The following is a 20,776-nucleotide window of genomic DNA, read 5'->3' on the forward strand; positions in this document are numbered from 1 at the left end:
CTGTGAGGTGGTTTGCAGGGTCTCAGAGGGTTTTGGGGTGGGGGGTGGGGGTTTAAGGGAAGGGGGGACAGGTAGGGTGTGGGTTAAGGAGGTAGGGGGGACATGGATGATACGGGGTGAGGGGGCAGGAGGGATAGGGAGGATATGGGATGAAGGGGGAGGGGAGAAAGGGGGAAAAAGGTGGGAGGGGGGACATGATGGGAATGTCCAATCACGTTCACCGTGAGTGGTAGTGGTGGAGAGGAAGGTTGATGGTGCTCAAGTGTTGGTGTATGGAAGAGGAGGAGGGGGTGGTGGGTGCTGGAGGAATAGTGGTAGCCGCCGGGTGAGAAAAGGTTCTGGCTCCATTACCGTCGTTGTGTGTGCAGCGCAACGCTATAAAAGTTGGAGAACTCAGTGTCTCTCTGGTACGTGTAGCTATGTCTGAACCCGGTCTTGCTTTCCGGTGCCTTCCCCTCTCTCTCCCTCCCCCCCCCCCCCCCCCTCCCTCTCTCTCTCTCTCTCTCTCTCTCTCTCTCTCTCTCTCTCTCTCTCTCTCTCTCTCTCTCTCTCTCTCTCTCTCTCTCTCTCTCTCTCTCTCTCTCTCTCTCTCTCTCTCTCTCTCTCTCTCTCTCTCTCGATCGATCGATTCTGGGTTCGTTAAATCCGATCCGTGTTGGCATAAATGGAACGAGTGCCTAATGACACAGGGCCAAGTCTACCCCTAAAACCAATTGTTCAATGTCACACAAATTAAACTCAGAACTTCTTTATTGTTGCCTTGTGTATTATAAAATATTTTGCACTGATATCTGCAAAATTAAATAAGTAATAGGTGACTGCTGCCTGGCAGGGGGTAGAGGAAGGGTAGATGTGGGGGTACCTACGGCTTCCTGGCCTGGCTCACCCCAATCTTCAGCTCACTATATTCATCATAGCTACGGGTAGGAGAGAAGGGGTCTCTCCTTACTAAGGCCCACCAGTTACCTCTTCTAGTGTGTGTGTGTTTGTGTGTGTGTGTGTGTACTCACCTAGTTGTGCTTGCGGGGGTTGAGCTCTGGCTCTTTGGTCCCGCCTCTCAACCGTCACCTCAACACACACACAATGATGTGTGTGTGTGCGTGTGTGTGTGTGTGTGTGTGTTTTTGTCTGTGTTGACAGAGAAATAACATTCACGTTATGTATCAATGAGAAAGTCAGCAGGAGCCGTAATAAGGATTCGGACTTATGCTCTGGATACCTTTTTTCTTAAGATTCTTTCTTAGTATTTTTTATTGAGATTCTTTTCTTAGTGTTTTTCCTAAGATTCTTTTCTTAGTTTTTTCTTAAGATTCCTTGTAGATTTCTTATTATATTCCTTATCCCGCGAAAAAGTTGGCCTCTTCTTTATTTAAATTGTTTTTCACAAACGAATTTTTAATAACATTTATTGCAAACATTAAATTCTTTAATGAATAAACTAGACTTAGTATATAAAAAAATCTATTTATTTTATATCTCATGAAGGCCGCTCTTTCGGAAAATTTTTGTCCGAAAAATATTATAATGTAAAGGATATTCTGATGAAATAAAGTTTAATTCCATTGCAGCTTTTTCAAAAGATCTAATTCTTCAAAATTATTATCCACGGAACATGTAATCCGATATGTAAGGATTTTCAGAATAATTTATACGTTAAGCTTGTTATATTCACAGAATAGAAAGGTTCAAGGGTCAGTCAAATGAATATATGAAGGGTGGAGATGGTGTTGGTGGTGAGAGGGAGGTGATGATTATGGTGGTAATAAAATAGTGATGGATGTGGTGATAGAGGAGGTGATTGTAGTGATGTGGACTATAATAAGGGAAGTAATTATGGTGATGGTGGTGGTGTTATTGTTGGCGGTGACGTTGGAGATGATTGTAGTGATGAAAGTAAGGAAGGAGTTGATTGTAGGGCTGTTAACGGTGGTGGTGGTGATGAAATTGGTAGATTGATTGTACTGTTGGGGAGGCAATGATGCTGGTGACTATAACAATTGAGTTGAAGGTGAGTAAAGGTGGTTGCTGAAATGATGGTGACGGTAGTGATAGGTGGTTTCTTTGCCCACATCAACCAACCAACAAACCAACAGTCTATCTAAATCGTTCTTTTCATTGCTCCAAAACACCAACTGAGAAACACTCCTCGAGGTCTCCACAAAATAATTTCTCACTCTTTTCTCAAGATCCCTTTGTCTTGCCTCTCCTCATTATGCCAAGTCTACCACTTGCTGCATAGAAATTAAATTTTGGTGTTTAATTAAAGTCGACTAAATTGCCAGCAACAATTGAAGCTCGTTTGAAAACAGTATCTTATACGTTCCAGCGGATAACTTCACGTATGGCTCTATAATGCAAATGGGAATTAAGTTCATATTAAGGTGAACTTTGAGGCAATATTTTTATTGTATAATATTTTAGAATAATATTCTAATTCAGCTTCTTCTGCAGCATTTATAAATATAATTGTGTATATTTCATTTTCTTTACATATTTAATGCGTATTTATTATATATTTTTTGTTTTCATTAATATTATTTATATTATTAGAAGCAGTCTCCGTGGCGTAGTGGTAAAGCACTCGCCCGCTGTTTCGCGAGCGCTTTTGCATGAGATCGTTTCCTGTCCGGGGAGGATTGACCGGGGTGGCAATCCTTAACTGTAGCCTCTGTTCACCCAAAAGTAAAATGGATACCTGGTTGTTAAACGATTTGGCGGGTCGTATTCTGGAGGAAAAACTAGGATTAAGGATTTGCCCGAAACGCTACGCGCACTAGTGGCTGTACATGAATGTATGAACTCTTGTTTATATAAATCAAATAAAACAAATAAAAATTATTAGGTAATTCCGTAGGGATACTTTAGGTTTCAGGTGAAATCTTGGCCACTTCACACCTTATTAATTAACAAATAAAGCACCTGCCTTTTATCACAGATGTGAGGCTTTCCTTATATTTCCGAAGTTTATCTCCAAAGCTACCATTTCTGTTCCTAGTTTTCGAGCGTCATCTTGATAAGGATGACGTAAATTAGCTAATTAAAACTTAGCATTAACATAACATCATAATAATGAAATTTCAATATTAATCATTGTTTCGCAATATCTATAATTTTTTAATAATATATAATTCCAGCTAGAGGTGGTACTCCCTTCCATATTTAAAAAAAAAAAAAAAATATATCATATATATATATATATATATATATATATATATATATATATATATATATATATATATATATGTCGTACCTAGTAGCCAGAACTCACTTTTTGGCCTACTATTCAAGGCCCGATTTGCCTAATAAGCCAAGTTTTCCTGAATTAATATATTTTTTCTAATTTTTTTCTTATGAAATGATAAAGCTACCCATTTCATTATGTATGAGGTCAATTTTTTTTTATTGGAGTTAAAATTAACGTAGATATATGACCGAACCTAACCAACCCTACCTAACATAACCTAACCTATCTTCATAGGTTAGGTTTGGTTAGGTAGCCGAAAAAGTTAGGTTAGGTTAGGTTAGGTAGGTTAGGTAGTCGAAAAACAAATAATTCATGAAAACTTGGCTTATTAGGCAAATCGGGCCTTGCATAGTAGGCTGAGAAGTGCGTTCTGGCTACTAGGTACGACATATATATATATATATATATATATATATATATGTCGTACCTAGTAGCCAGAACGCACTTCTCAGCCTACTATGCAAGGCCCGATTTGCCTAATAAGCCAAGTTTTCCTGAATTAATATATTTTCTCTAATTTTTTTCTTATGAAATGATAAAGCTAGCCATATCATTATGTATGAGGCCATTTTTTTTTATTGGAGATAAAATTAACGTAGATATATGACCGAACCTAACCAACCCTACCTAACCTAACCTAACCTATATTTATAGGTAAGGTTAGGTTAGGTAGCCAAAAAAAGCTCGGTTAGGTTAGGTTAGGTAGGTTAGGTAGACGAAAAAACATTAATTCATGAAAACTTGGCTTATTAGGCAAATCGGGCCTTGAATAGTAGGCTGAGAAGTGCGTTCTGGCTATTAGGTACGACATATATATATATATATATATATATATATATATATATATATATATATATATATATATATATATATATATATATATATATATATATATATATATATATATATATATATATATATATATATGTTGTGCCTAGTAGCCAAAGCTCACTTCTCAGCCTACTATTCAAGGCCCGATTTGCCTAATAAGCCAAGTTTTCCGGAATTAATATATTTACTATAATTTTTTTCTTATGAAATGATAAAGCAACCCTTTTCTCTATGTATGAGGTCAATTTTTTTTATTGGAGTTAAAATTAACGTAGATATATGACCGAACCTAACCAACCCTACCTAACCTAACCTAACCTATATTTATAGGTAAGGTTAGGTTAGGTAGCCAAAAAAAGCTAGGTTAGGTTAGGTAGCCAAAAAAAGCTAGGTTAGGTTAGGTTAGGTAGACGAAAAAACATTAATTCATGAAAACTTGGCTTATTAGGCAAATCGGGCCTTGAATAGTAGGCTGAGAAGTGCGTTCTGGCTATTAGGTACGACATATATATATATATATATATATATATATATATATATATATGTCGTACCTAGTAGCCAGAACTCACTTCTCAGCCTACTATTCAAGGCCCGATTTGCCTAATAAGCCAAGTTTTCCTGAATTAATATATTTACTAAAAAAATTTTCTTATGAAATGATAAAGCAACCCTTTTCTCTATGTATGAGGTCAATTTTTTTTATTGGAGTTAAAATTAACGAAGATATATGACCGAACCTAACCAACCCTACCTAACCTAACCTAACCTATATTTATAGGTAAGGTTAGGTTAGGTAGCCAAAAAAAGCTAGGTTAGGTTAGGTTAGGTAGGTTAGGTAGACGAAAAAACATTAATTCATGAAAACTTGGCTTATTAGGCAAATCGGGCCTTGAATAGTAGGCTGAGAAGTGCGTTCTGGCTATTAGGTACGACATATATATATATATATATATATATATATATATATATATATATATATATATATATATATATATATATATATATATATATATATATAATATGTCATGCCTAGTAGCCAGAATGCACTTCTCGGCCTACTATGCAAGGCCCGATTTGCCTAATAGGCCGAGTGATTTTCTTTATTTTCAATATTATTTTTCCAAATAGTTTATTTGAATTATTATTATTATTTCATATTAAGACCATAATTTATTGACTTAGTTGTGTTAGTTAGTAGACTTGTGTTGTGTTAGTTAGGTTAAGATAGGTTAGGTTAGGTAGCGTTGGTTAGGTTCGGTTATATATCTTCGTTAATTTTACCTTAAATTTAAACAAATTAACTTATACATAATGAAATGGACAGATTTATCATTTCATAAGAAAGTTTTTTTGAAAAAAATATATATTCAGGAAAAATTAGCTTACTAGGCAAATCGAGCCTTGCATAGTAGGCCGAGAAGTGCGTTCCGGCAACTAGGTACGATATATATATATATATATATATATATATATATATATATATATATATATATATATATATATATATATATATATATATATGTCGTACCTAATAGCCAGAACGCACTTCTCAGCCTACTATTCAAGGCCCGATTTGCCTAATAAGCCAAGTTTTCATGAATTAATGTTTTTTTGTCTACCTAACCTACCTAACCTAACCTAACCTAGCTTTTTTTGGCTACCTAACCTAACCTTACCTATAAATATAGGTTAGGTTAGGTTAGGTAGGGTTGGTTAGGTTCGGTCATATATCTACGTTAATTTTAACTCCAATAAAAAAAAATTGACCTCATACATAGAGAAAAGGGTTGCTTTATCATTTCATAAGAAAAAAATTATAGTAAATATATTAATTCAGGAAAACTTGGCTTATTAGGCAAATCGGGCCTTGAATAGTAGGCTGAGAAGTGAGTTCTGGCTACTAGGTACGACATATATATATATATATATATATATATATATATATATGTCGTACCTAGTAGCCAGAACGCACTTCTCGGCCTACTATTCAAGGCCCGATTTGCCTAATAAGGCAAGTTTTCCTGAATTAATATATTTTCTCTAATTTTTTTCTTATGAAATGATAAAGCTACCCATTTCATTATGTATGAGGTCAATTTTTTTTTATTGGAGTTAAAATTAACGTAGATATATGACCGAACCTAACCAACCCTACCTAACCTAACCTAACCTATCTTTATAGGTTAGGTTGGGTTAGGTAGCCGAAAAAGTTAGGTTAGGTTAGGTTAGGTAGGTTAGATAGTCGAAAAACAATTAATTCATGAAAACTTAGCTTATTAGGCAAATCGGGCCTTGCATAGTAGGCTGAGAAGTGAGTTCTGGCTACTAGGTACGACATATATATATATATATATATATATGTCGTACCTAGTAGCCAGAACTCACTTTTTGGCCTACTATTCAAGGCCAGATTTGCCTAATAAGCCAAGTTTTCCTGAATTAATATATTTTTTCTAATTTTTTTCTTATGAAATGATAAAGCTACCCATTTCATTATGTATGAGGTCAATTTTTTTTTATTGGAGTTAAAATTAACGTAGATATATGACCGAACCTAACCAACCCTACCTAACCTAACCTAACCTATCTTTATAGGTTAGGTTTGGTTAGGTAGCCGAAAAAGTTAGGTTAGGTTAGGTTAGGTAGGTTAGGTAGTCGAAAAATAATTAATTCATGAAAACTTGGCTTACTAGGCAAATTTGGCCTTGCATAGTAGGCTGAGAAGTGAGTTCTGGCTACTAGGTACGACATATATATATATATATATATATATATATATATATATATATATATATATATATATATATATATATATATATATATATATATACATATATATATATATATATACACAACAATGATCACAAAAGCACTAATCCAAGTATGCATAATAACCACATGTGAAAAATAGAAAATGCTTAACGCGTTTTCGGCTAATTCGCTATCATCAGAGCAAAGTAGGATGAAAATAAGATTGCTGGTCAGACCTTTATATCCGCCTGGGCAGATCACCTGACCACCAAAAATAAGTGAAGGAAAGGAATTATAAGAAAGAAGGTAACTGCAGAAGGCCTATTGGCCCATACGAGGCAGCTCCTATTAATATCTCCAAGTGCCATACGTGTTAAATGATTGCTATATTGTTTTGACGTGCTATATTGAGGCTTAAATAGGGATCCAACTTGTACATACCGGGGCTCACATTAAGGCTGTTGTTACAATGTTTGATCAGAGCAGACTCGATCACGTTTCGTTCAACAAAATCCTTACTTTTAACAACACATTTTGCCCCTGTGAAGTCGATAGAATGATTACATAAACTGGAATGTAAATACAATGCACTGGATTGCTGGGCTGTACGAATAGCATATGAATGCTGTTTTAAACGCGAGGAAAGAGATTTACCTGTCTAGCCGATGTAAACACATGCACACTCATTTCTAGGGATGGAATACACAACCTGCTACAGACGAGGGCGAGTTCTTAATTAACATGGACTTAACTGTATTATCATTTTTGAACACTAGATTAATATTAAGGTTCTTCAGGGCTGGGGCAAGATTTACTAGACCCTCAGAATATGGTAATACCAACGAATTTTTCAGTTCTGGTTTAGACTTAGTAGTCTGTTTGTAGAAAGTCCTTTTTGCTTGACCAAATGCAAAATCCAAGATCGATTTTGGGTATTTTAACTTCTTCCCAATTTCAAATATATTTGCTATTTCTTCATCGAAAAATTCCGGACTGCAAACTCTCAGTGCTCTGAGAAACATACCAGAAAAAACTGCCCGCTTGACCTGAACATGATGATTTGAATAGAAATGTACATACGAGCACACATTGGTAGGTTTCCTATACACATTGAATTTGAAACTCCTACCAATTCTATGAATCATGATATCTAAAAAAGGCAGAACATCATTCACTTCGTTCTCAATTGTGAATTTAATTGACGGAATCAGCGAATTAATTTGATTGAGAATCAAATTTTTCTAACAAGCTAACAAGGATGTGGAGCTGAAGCGAGCTGAGCTAGGGCTAGCTCCACCTGTTCCACCACAGCAGGAAGACCGCCGAGTGAGGGAGCGAGATTTGCCGGTCTTTGTACCAAATGAAGCTGAAGGTTTCTTCGACCACTTCGAGAGGGTCGCCACCTTGAAGAAGTGGCCGAGGGCGGAGCTGGTTCAGAGTAGGCTCACTGGAGAAGCTCGTGAAGCCTACAACATGCTCGACCTCAGGGAGTGCACCAACTACGATGCTGTAAAGAGAGCTGTGCTCCATTCTTTCAAGCTCACGCCGGAATGTTACAGGAAGAGATTCAGGGAATGTACCCGTTCGCCAGGAAAATCTTATGCGGAGATGGCGAGGGACATGGAGAGGAAGTTCCTTAAGTGGCTGGAGTCTGAAGGAGCGAAGTCGGCTGAGGATGTCAAGAGGCTTATGGTCATGGAGAAGTTTATGTCCGTGCTCTCTCCTGAGATCAGGGTTAGAGTAAAGGAGGCGGACATAAAGGACCTGAGGGCCGCAGCCGACAGAGCTGACATGCTGGAAGAAGCCTTACGCCCACGCCGAGAGGGACAGCACCGACCGCCCGTATACTCCGGATATGGTAGAAATTATAGAAGGACGGATGGAGGACAGGAGCGAGTTCTCCCAAGTCCCACCTCTCGAGTGGGGACAACAGAGGATCGAAGAGTGCTGTGGAGACGGTAAAGAAGTCCCAAGCTGAGAGCTCAGGAGCTGTTGCTGCGACGAAGGAGTCGACGGATGGTGCGAAGAAGACACACGGAGCGACAGCCTCTGGAGTCGGTGCCAGGGCGAGCGGTGGTGGATGGTCTCCGACGGGGAAGCTTCTTCAATTGTGGGGGATTCGGACACTTCTCGCGGGACTGCAGACGCCCTAAGCAGCGGGGGAACGTTGCTTTCGTGAGGGTCGAGGACCAGATGACCGAGAGGGTGCGGGATGAACCCGTACTGAGTGGGGAGAAAAGAGTTTACCCATTCGTGTGTGAGGGAACCGTAAGGATGGGGGACGCAGACCCCATTCCGGTGAGAATATTAAGAGACACTGGGGCAGATTTTACCCTGGTGAGCGAAACCCTGTTTCCCGAGGGTTACGAGAGTACCAGTGTGGGGGTGGCAAGTGTGGCCACTGTGGGAGGCCCAGTGAGGATGCCCCTACACCAGGTGACTCTGAATTCTGATTATGACTGCCAGACCCTGGTGGTTTGGGTCTGTGCATCAATGCCCAAGATGGAGGCACAAGTCATCCTCGGAAATGACGCATGTGGAGGATGTGTCCTCCCAAACCTCGTGAAGGGCGAGGAGTGCTTGGAGCACTATAAGGAGACAGGCGGGGTGTTAGACGCCTGTGGGGACGAGAAAGGAATCGCCACGGTGGCGTTCCCGGTTTGTGCTGTGATTCCGAGGCAGTGCAACGGACACAGGGGGAGTGAACCTGATGGGGCTGAGGAGACGTTCAACAGCCTGGGAATCGATCACCTCTTCATGGAACCCGGAGAACGAGTGGAGGGCGAACGCAGCCCGGACGGTGAGTTACAGGTGACCCTCACCAGTTCTCTCGGGGTGGACTGCACTCGTCTTGGGGAGTCGCAGCAGATAGAGTCCCCTGAATTGATTCATGAGACCAATGGAGGACGTGTTGGTCCTGAAAGGGCCACTCATTTTTACATACAGGACGGCATGCTGATGAGAGTGTTCTGTGCAGAGCAGGGAACTGAGTGGGATGAAGCAGTATGCCCTGCGTTGTTTGCCATACGTAACGCAGTGGTAGGATCGTTAGGTTTCTCACCTTTCCAGCTGGTGTATGGACATGAGGTGCAAAGTCCTCTGTCCATGCTGAAGGAACAATGGACACCAGGAGTGACCGTGGGAACGGTCGACGGATATGTAAGGAGCGTCTCGCATTGGCGGCAGGAGTACTGGTTGGAAATTAAACTCATCCGAGGGAAAGACTACGTCGTAGCAGATGCCCTGTCCTGTATACACTAACCAGACATGACTCTTATTTTAAGGGGAGGGGTATGTGACGGTGTTCCCCCCCCCCCTTATATTTCTCCCACACCTGCTGTAAGAGTCATGTCCACTTTACCTGAGCGTTCTCTACGTCGCAGGTGTAACAAACTAGGCTGTTGTAAGAATTATTCCAGAAGGTTCCAGAAGTTTCGTGTAGGGACCTGACCTCATCAACGCACATTCCTCTGGGGATTAGCAGGTCTGAGTCACAAATGGCGGGCGTCTCTGTTCATAGTTGTGTATAATGAATCATCCTATAGCATTCAGTAATTTAGAGAAATTAGCCTTTATTCAATTTGTATTAAAATTGTATTGTATAATATTACTGGGTACAATATCAAGAGTATTCTAATTATTGAGTTAAATCACCATCAGTGACGTCACGAATCAGATCTAAGTTGTAAGGCGGAGTGACCTGGCGGTCATAGGTCGACATGTCCTTATGTCCAATTATGTCCACAGTTGACATGTCCACTATTTCTCAAAGTTCAAATAACCATTTTGGGGATCGGGAACAGCTCTGCCGTTAGATGCTTGTGTAATTTAATTTCAGTAAAATAATTCAACCAGTCTGGATCAATTCAGTACAAACAGAGGTTAATTGTTATAACTTAAACCTTGCTAGTAACTTGGTAAAACTTAGACTATGCGGAAGGATACAATGCTCTAGTCTGGGGAAGACCAGACGAGGAGAGATTAGTGTGAACTCGAGATCAACTGGGAGAGGTCAACCATCTTACTTCCCCCAAGACCAGCCCCAACATCTGAGCTGGTCGCCCAAGTTAGAGTTGCTTTATGAGTTCTTATAGGGATAGTCAATTCATTGCCGTTCAGGTCAAGTAGGGAGCGATAACCATTTAGATTTTGTTTTAGTTTTCTTTTAATAAATTAATTAGTTAATAATTTGCATTTTTATTATTTCCATGTGTATGTATATGTATATGAATTTGTCCTTGTCACGTGGTTCCTACGAGGCAGAGTTGAATTGGGCACCGATTCTAACACCAAATCGGAAGTCATCTTTACCGTGTAATTAATTCCACACTCAAGGTCATCGGTTATAGTGGGGATCAAGCCCCAAGGTTGATTAATTAGCATGATCGATCCAGACCTCGATCATTGCTTAGTGTTACTGGTCTGGTGGTGGCGGCGGAGGCGACTCTAGGGTTTTGCTCAAAGTCTATGTCACGTCATACGGGTTGTAGAATCCTAAGTCGGTCAATCGTCTTAGGACCATGTGGCGTGGAGTCGGCTTTAGTAAAAGTTTTGGAGTCCCTTGTAGAGAATAAAAAGTAAGAATACGGGTAGAGGGGGGAAAAGGGGGAAAGATAATTCGAGAAACCCTCCCCGTGTTACACAGGCATCAGTTTGATATATGTGGGAGAGTGTAGTGTTCTCGAGGTGGCGAGAAATTTGTAAAAGAAGAGTATTTTGGCCTGTGGTATAGGCCCTTTAGGAAGCCAATATGGCGCTGGCTCCTCTGTTTTGCCGCCAAAACTGTGTGACGTCAGTGACACCAGATTGGTCACCGACAGCGACGTGGCACAGGGACCCAATGAAAATCTCTCTTGGCAAGTATGACGTCACGAAAAAAGGGGGGTCCGGTCATAGCGCCACTGCGGCGCCATCAGTCTGAGATCACACGTCAAGGAGGTCGGATGTGCGCTGGGGGGGTCCTGTCAGTTGGACAGTTTACCCGTCTCCGGAGGATTTACGTATCACCCGTGGTCTGTCAGCACCTGTGGGGTCTTCCTTCGTTCATGTGTTGGACCAGAGAAGGAATTGACAGAATATTGAGCATCAAGTGCTCCATGGACAGGTGTTGTGCAAGAGTGGAGTCTAGGCAGCAACGTATGCGACGGCTGATAGCTTCACAGTGATGACGTAGTGGCTGGGCCAATCCTCCGTGAGGGAATCAGTCTGTCACGACACATCAAGGTGGACGGATGTGTGAAGGTTGATCCTGTCAATCTGACAGTAATACGCCACTCCTGTGGATCTTACGCGTCACCCGTAGTCTGCAAGTACGCCGAGAGGTCTTCTTTCAATCCATGTGTGGACCGAAGAGGGAATTAACGGAATATTAAGCATCAAGTGCTCCAGGGTCAGGTGCTGTGCAGGTGAAGTCTAGGCAGTATCGTCTGGGACGTCTGATAGCCTCACAGTGACGACGTAGCGGCTGGGCCAATCCACCGGGAAGCAGTGAAAGAAGATACTAATTGGGAATCCGTACGACTGCAGCCGAGACGTAGGTTGGCAGCCGTAGTTGGGAGGAGAAGTTGACGGCTGGGAGACCGACTCCAACCCTACAAGACGTGGAGGAGGAGCACGGACCCATGGAGGACAGAACACGGAGACGATGTGTTAATTTTGGGACGTTGATTGGGTTCCTGGAGGACACGACAGGGTGTGTGTGGGGGCGTTCCCTACACGAGGCAAGAGCCTGGACCAGGAGCTACAACTCAGCTCTCACCGGAGGATAGGTGGAAGTAGGTGATTCTAGTTTCCCTCCCAATTCCCCTTTAGTCAGCTATATACATAGATTTGGACTGAGTATCTTCCATGTCGTGAGCAAGTCTCACCTAGGTCTATGTAACAGTAAGGCACAAGTGTGCAGAGTGGGGCTACATAGAGCACTCACGGTATCTATTATTATTATTGGTGTGTGCAGGCACCCGGAGTAATTGATGAATTTACTTTGTTGATAAAGTCTTTCATGAGACTTTAATATGATAATTTAGTGAGAGAATATATATATATATATAAATGTACCAGTATTTGGTGTTAGGCTACGTGCCCAGTAATTATATTATTACTATTATTGATATCTATGATTTGTCTATATATATATATATGTCTAGGCTTGTGTATTGAATAACCATTCATGTGTGCAGTGATCAATTGAATATTCGCCCACGAAAGGAATTACTGAGAACTCCAGTAATATATACTTTCATGCGTTATCATTAAATGAGGTGCAGTGTGTTATACCATGATAGTGAATTATTGTGTTCATTAATATAGAAATGTTTGATTGAGCTCAAGATCAGTGCAGCGAAGTATTTACGTTCTATTGCTATTGTCACAGATATTGTGTTGTTTGAACATTTAGTGATCCTTCAGCATTTAAAGAAACAGGCGTATTTCGCCAACAAACAAGTGCAGTAAGAGATCACGCAGTTGGCGTCGCCCAGCTGATTTTGACATTGACGTGAGGGGGAGCATTGCCAGTTTGGCGAGTTCATGATTATATGTGGGAACGAGCGACTTACGCATGAAATAACTGTTTACTTGTTGATATACGGATGTGATGTCTTGAGTTTTAAGTAAAACACAAAATAGCTTGGCGTTTGTATCATCCCCTCCATATTTCTTGTGGCTATATAATACATGAAAGGAAATAGAGTGATAGAAATAAATACCTGCCTGATATCAGATCTATTGAGTGTGTTCTTGCCGCTGTTACCACAATTTCACCAAACCACTGACGTGTTACTGGACACAGGAAACACCAGTTGCGACCTTGTGGTTAGTATTAGAGCCTTTTGTCGGGACGGGCACACAGCTGTAAAGAGAACAAGCTGTGTTCTCACTCATTCTCGATCAGAGGACGGTTGGGATTGACTGGAATACTCTCCTGGCGTACAGTGGTGCCGCGAGGATAGAGTGAAGACCCGCAGGGCTACGGTGAGTGACCTTGGGTATACTGTTACTCGCCCCTCTTACGGTGAACCCCGACATTGGTGACCTTGCCAGGATCACGATCAAGATAAAGGTTGCAGTTGTGGTACTTTGCAGTGGTATTAGGTATCAGGTACAGGGTATCACTCATAGCACAAGATGGAGGATGATAAGGTAACAAGGTTCATTGACACTAGAGATGAGCAGGTGCTGGAGGAGTGCACCAAGGCACAGCTACAATCGATAGCAGACCACTTTGGGATAAAGCTGAGATCTTCCAAAATGGGAGAGAGAAGACTGGAGATCATGGCACAGCTCAGGGCACGAGATGAAGCTTTGGGGGAGGAACGGCCACAAACACCTGCCAGTATGGGAGAACACCTGAGCATTGGTGGAAGCAGCAGAGGATCCAGCGGCAGCAGGCGCAGCTACCGGTGTAGGCGATATTGGGCACAGCTGATTTCAAAAGGATTGATTGAAGAGTCGCTGTGTCCCTCAAGATCTTCAGTTTGAAACGTCCCTCCGGATCTGAACCGTTGGTAGAGACAGTTCCAGGATACAGGTGTTTACTGAAGAGAGAAAGATAATTAACATGAACACCAACATTCATCACAGGCTTATCGGACTTAGGAGGAGTCTGTTTGGGTTTAGTGGATTCAGTATTACCTTTGTATTGAGACTTACCACATTTATCTATGGTATGTCCATAGAATCTACAATACTTACAGTACAATTGGGAGCTAGCTTGATCGGTACTCACTTTCTCGTAACTGTACCAAGACTTCTTACTGGAAGGTGGTTCTGGTGTCAGCCAGTGGATGAGGCTGTAAGTGTCAGCCGACTTAGCACATTTTAGGTAGTCGGTCTCCTCTTTATCTGCTAAATATAAACGAACAGGAGGAGGCACACGCCTCAAGAATTCTTCAACTAGCATGAGGTTGACGAGTTCTGCAAAGGTAGAGACATGTGCTGCTTCCAGCCATTTCATAAAATATCTCCTTTTGGTATTAGCAAATTCTAGAAAGGTGGTGGTACTTGCCTTTAGGTGGTCACGAAATTTTCTTCGGTAGCTTTCGGTGGAGAGAAGGTAGGCGTCCAACACTGCTTGCTTCAGGGTCTGGTAGTCATTCTCAGACGCCAAAGTACTGAGTGTAACTACAGCTCTACCTGTGTGATGTACTCTGAGAAGGGTAGCTTATTGGTCAGCAGGACAGCTAAGTTGATTAGCAAGGGTCTCAAAGGTGGTAAAAAATACGTCGACTTCTGTCTCTACGAATGGTGGCATTAACTTACTTGCATGGGAGATATTGAAACTTACAGGAAGACTGGCGGTAGCTTGCTGGCGTTGAGCGAGGTGTGTAGTTTCCAACGCGAGTTCTTGTTGACGACATTCCATAGCCAGAGCTACTTGTTGTTTGTAATGCTCGCGTTGCATCTCCAGGTGACGATGTTTTGCTTCAAGCTGTACTCGCTCACGTTCACGGAGTATTGCAGTCTCACGTTCCTTGAGGGCCATCTCTCTTTCTTTTTCTTCTTTCCTCAAGGCGGCCTCTCGTTATTTTATTTGTAGGGCCATTTCCAGGAGGCCTGGTCGACGACCGGGCCGCGGGGACACTAAGCCCCGGAAGCACCTCAAGGTAGCCTCCAGGTAGGGCTTCTTTTGCCAGGGTCGCTTCTCGTTCCTTTTCTTCCTTTCCTATTGCAGCTGCTTCCCTTTGTTGTTCTCTCTCGATCTTGGCAAGTTCTAATTTGAGTTTCATAGTTGCCAAATCAGGTTTATCTGCAATAGAGTAAGTTTCGTGAGTTTCAGAGTCAATCTTACCTTCCTCTAAGAGATAATCCAGTAACAGGTTATGCAGTTCACTTTTGTTGGCTCCATGGGGAAGACCTAGTCGATACTCATGTGCAAGAGTTTGTAATTTGGTCCTCTTGGCACGACTTAAGTTCCCTATTTCACCTGCTGGATCTGTACGGAAAGCTTGGAGACGAAACATGGTGAAATTAGCAAATAAATGTACAACGAATACAAGAATAATTACAAGAGTTTTTAATTCGGTCCTCTTGGCATGACTTAAGTTCCCTATTTAACCTGCTGGATCTGTTCGGAAAGCTTGGAGACGAAACATGGTGAAATTAGCAAATAAATGTACAACGAATATACTGTTGTGATATGGTGAATGTCAGAAACAGGACAACGTGGCAACTGGTACCTATCCTGTGGGATCATTAACAATTAATAATAAATTCAAGATGGTAAATGATTAATAAATCAAGATCGCAGAAAATCTTGTACCCGGTACTCATGTAAGAGGATAAGGGCAAGAAAATCCTACTAAACAAGCGAAACTGAGTTTCTAAAACAAATGGAACATTTAATTGCCTCAAAAGTGAATTAGGTAGTCCAAGAATGTAGGCATACCTTGCCGAGTCTCTATAGGACATAAGCAAGTTTTTCCCACTGAAATGAAATATGATACTTACAGAATTAGCGAACTTTTGTGCTCTGAAAAAAGGAAGCTAATTCCCTACCTAAGTAAATATCATCATCTCTGACCGACGTGTAGGGGTGCGAAGTGTCAACTGGTGACGAGAACTGTTGCTGAGGTCCCAATTCAGCAACAAAGTTCGTGCTAGAGGAACTATGGCCCTATTTATCCTCCTACAGTCGGATTGCAGAAGATTAGGTGCTCTTGACCTGGGGACAGACCACAGTACCAGGGTACCAATATGATGATCTGCCGAAAACATGAAAAATATCCTAGGGACAAAAGATGGTAAACACGAGTAATAACACGGAGGGAGAAATGACCAATTAAGAGAATGACTGGTGCCTACAGTCACCACATAATCCAAAGTTGTCTCACACTCACCATATGCTACTCTCGGAATGCACAATACACACAGCACCTTATGAAAATAACATTAAATATTGAAAATAGTGAAAAGCAACTGTACCAAAGCCAAGTACGCTTAACACAAATTTACGTTCTGGTACTAGTACCTGAGTGAAGCTCACGGACAGGCCCCTATGAAATGTGACAGTAAAGTGTTGGTGTTGATGTTCAGCAGTCCTCCAATGGCAGGTGTCAATGCCTGGTCACACTTACATAAAAAAAAAGAGACTGCTTGCATGTTTGTCTGTGGTAAGGTAATGGGAAGACACACAAAACACAAAATATAAACACTGAAATTTTAATTACTTTAGAAAACAAGAAATGAACAAAGACAATCCCTTGGCTTACGTAAAATTCAAAACAAGTCAACAAACAAAACAACATGAATAATTAATAGATGTGAAAATTTACTCTAAAATAAAATAATGTGCAAGACAATAATAATAATCAGGTGCTGAGAATATTGGCTAGAGCTGCCACCTCCCTTAGTACACGACAGCCAGGGCTTAGTATACCAGAGAGAGATGTCAACTTCTAAGAGCACAGAGATATTCTGAGGAGGACGGCGTGAGCTGGCCCAGACGTCGACTAAGGTAGAGGGCGTGAGTGCAGGTGCAGGTGTGCTGTCGACGATACACCAGCCAATCAGGAGCAGGCAGGCGGAGAATGGGTAGTTTGCTCGTTGACGACAGGTGGAGAGCCGGCTTGTCGGGTGGTGCAAGGTACGCTTTGCTTCCTGGGCAAAACGTTTTGTGATACTGGTGGACGTATCTTTAATGTAGCATCCTGTACTTGTAAAATGACGTAAATGATATAGGGAAGAGCAGGCTCAATCTCTCTTGAAAGAGATTATCGTCACAATATATATATATATATATATATATATATATATATATATATATATATATATATATATATATATATATGTCGTACCTAGTAGCCAGAACGCACTTCTCAGCCTACTATGCAAGGCCCAATTTGCCTAATAAGCAAAGTTTTCATGAATTAATTGCATTTCGACTACCTAACCTAACCTAACCTAACTTTTTTGGCTACCTAACCTAACCTAACCTATAAAGATAGGTTAGGTTATGTTAGGTAGGGTTGGTTAGGTTCGGTCATATATCTATGTTAATTTTAACTCCAATAAAAAAAAATTGACTTCATACATAATGAAATGGTAGCTTTATCATTTCATAAGAAAAAAATTAGAGAAAATATATTAATTCAGAAAAAACTTGGCTTATTAGGCAAATCGGGCCTTGCATAGTAGGCCGAGAAGTGCGTTCTGGCTACTAGGTACGACACACACACATATATATATATATATATATATATATATATATATATATATATATATATATATATATATATATATATATATATATATATATATATATATATATGTCGTACCTAGTAGCCAGAACTCACTTTTGGGCCTACTATTCAAGGCCCGATTTGCCTAATAAGCCAAGTTTTCCTGAATTAATATATTTTTTCTAATTTTTTTCTTATGAAATGATAAAGCTACCCATTTCATTATGTATGAGGTCAATTTTTTTTTATTGGAGGTAAAATTAACGTAGATATATGACCGAACCTAACCAACCCTACCTAACCTAACCTAACCTATCTTTATAGGTTAGGTTTGGTTAGGTAGCCGAAAAAGTTAGGTTAGGTTAGGTTAGGTAGGTTAGGTAGTCGAAAAACAATTAATTCATGAAAACTTGGCTTATTAGGCAAATCGGGCCTTGCATAGTAGGCTGAGAAGTGCGTTCTGGCTACTAGGTACGACATATATATATATATATATATATATATATATATATATATATATATATATATATATATATATATATATATATATATATATATATATATATATATATATATATATGTCGTACCTAGTAGCCAGAACTCACTTCTCAGCCTACTAAGCAAGGCCCGATTTGCCTAATAAGCCAAGTTTTCCTGAATTAATATATTTTCTCAAATTTTTTTCTATCAAATGATAAAGCTACCCATTTCATTATGTATGAGGTCAATTTTTTTTTATTGGAGTTAAAATTAACGTAGATATATGACCGAACCTAACCAACCCTACCTAACCTAACCTAACGTATCTTTATAGGTTAGGTTAGGTTAGGTTAGGTAGCCGAAAAAGTTAGGTTAGGTTAGGTTAGGTAGGTTAGGTAGTCGAAAAACAATTAATTCATGAAAACTTGGCTTATTAGGCAAATCGGGCCTTGCATAGTAGGCTGGGAAGTGCGTTCTGGCTACTAGGTACGACATATATATATATATATATATATATATATATATATATATATATATATATATATATATATATATATATATATATATATATATATATATATATATATATATATATATATATATATATATATATATATATATATATATATATATATATATATATATATTAGTATATTTTGGTAGCAGTCTTTCCTGTAGACATATATTATTAAATATGACCGAAAAAGTAAGATTAATAATTCTAACACGAATTTTCTCAATCTTTCGTACATTTCGTTTCACTGTTGGAGGTAAATCAAAAATCAATTCTCCAAAATTCATTTTTATTTCTAGTCTGACGCGACACAAGCGCGTTTCGTAAAACTTATTACATTTTCAAAGACTTCAGTTCACAAATACACAACTGAATAGAACTTACTCATCTCCGATTTTATATCTACATTTGAGTGAGGTGGAAGGGGTGATGTGGCATTAACACAAGACAGAACAAGATGTGGTATTAATAGGGTATTAATTTCATCAACACAAGACAGAACAAGAGTATTAATAGGGTATTAATTTCATCAACACAAGACAGAACACGAAACAATGGATATTGAATAGAAGTGTTTGTAGAAAGCCTATTGGTCCATATTTCTTGATGCTTCTATATTGGAGCGGAGTCTTGAGGTGGGTAGAATATAGTTGTGCAATAATTGGCTGTTGATTGCTGGTGTTGACTTCTTGATGTGTAGTGCTTCGCAAACGTCAAGCCGCCTGCTATCGCTGTATCTATCGATGATTTCTGTGTTGTTTACTAGGATTTCTCTGGCGATGGTTTGGTTGTGGGAAGAGATTATATGTTCCTTAATGGAGCCCTGTTGCTTATGCATCGTTAAACGCCTAGAAAGAGATGTTGTTGTCTTGCCTATATACTGGGTTTTTTGGAGCTTACAGTCCCCAAGAGGGCATTTGAAGGCATAGACGACGTTAGTCTCTTTTAAAGCGTTCTGTTTTGTGTCTGGAGAGTTTCTCATGAGTAGGCTGGCCGTTTTTCTGGTTTTATAGTAAATCGTCAGTTGTATCCTCTGATTTTTGTCTGTAGGGATAACGTTTCTATTAACAATATCTTTCAGGACCCTTTCCTCCGTTTTATGAGCTGTGGAAAAGAAGTTCCTGTAAAATAGTCTAATAGGGGGTATAGGTGTTGTGTTAGTTGTCTCTTCAGAGGTTGCATGGCTTTTCACTTTCCTTCTTATGATGTCTTCGACGAAACCATTGGAGAAGCCGTTATTGACTAGGACCTGCCTTACCCTACAGAGTTCTTCGTCGACTTGCTTCCATTCTGAGCTGTGGCTGAGAGCACGGTCGACATATGCGTTAACAACACTCCTCTTGTACCTGTCCGGGCAGTCGCTGTTGGCATTTAGGCACATTCCTATGTTTGTTTCCTTAGTGTAGACTGCAGTGTGGAAACCTCCGCCCTTTTCCATGACTGTTACATCTAGAAAGGGCAGCTTCCCATCCTTTTCCATCTCGTAAGTGAAACGCAGCACGGAACTCTGCTCAAATGCCTCCTTCAGCTCCTGCAGATGTCTGACATCAGGTACCTGTGTAAAAATGTCGTCAACATACCTGCAGTACATGGCCGGTTTCAAGTTCATGTCGATTAATACCCTATTAATACTCTTGTTCTGTCTTGTGTTGATGAAATTAATACCCTATTAATACCACATCTTGTTCTGTCTTGTGTTAATGCCACATCACCCCTTCCACCTCACTCAAATGTAGATATAAAATCGAAGATGAGTAAGTTCTATTCAGTTGTGTATTT

Source organism: Procambarus clarkii, chromosome 21, assembly GCF_040958095.1.
Source record: "Procambarus clarkii isolate CNS0578487 chromosome 21, FALCON_Pclarkii_2.0, whole genome shotgun sequence".
Classification (NCBI taxonomy): Eukaryota; Metazoa; Arthropoda; class Malacostraca; order Decapoda; family Cambaridae; genus Procambarus; species Procambarus clarkii.